This window comes from Tursiops truncatus, chromosome 2 (genome assembly GCF_011762595.2).
Source record: "Tursiops truncatus isolate mTurTru1 chromosome 2, mTurTru1.mat.Y, whole genome shotgun sequence".
NCBI classification, from domain to species: domain Eukaryota; kingdom Metazoa; phylum Chordata; class Mammalia; order Artiodactyla; family Delphinidae; genus Tursiops; species Tursiops truncatus.
This window is the reverse complement of record NC_047035.1, coordinates 26,124,201-26,124,715: the sequence shown is the minus strand read 5'-3', so window position 1 is coordinate 26,124,715 and position 515 is coordinate 26,124,201.

Here is a 515-nt window from a genome sequence, read left to right as displayed (position 1 = left end):
CCGTTCGGCCCCGCCCCCGCCCCCGGCTCGCCCCACCCCCGGCTCCGCCCCCGGGACGGCTCACATGGTACCACTGAGCTTCAACAACAACTTTATTAGGAGCTCAGGGTCAAGCGGGCGCCCGCTGGGCGGGGAAGCCAGTTCCCAAGGCAACGGAGCATAGTGGGCCGGGCCTGGCTCTCAGCTGCGGCAGAAGCGCCGGGATTTGAAATTAAACCCCTCCTGGAGGCACCATAGTATTATTTAAAGTCCACAGTTTTATTCCCGCTTCTGCCGCCTCACTACGGCTCCACCTTGGGTCCACCACATAACGTCTCCGCCCCTCAGTTCCCTCATCTGTAAAATGAGGTGCTGGACCTTGTCTAAGGCCTCACCCAGCTCTGACTTCTATGATCTTGACCGGCTTAGCCCAGACTGGAGAGAGCCAGCTCTTTCCCATTTTTCTCCTTTTCCTAACTCTCTTCCCCAGCTCAGATTTAGGTCAAACATTGAGTCCACACCTTGCTTCAGCACAT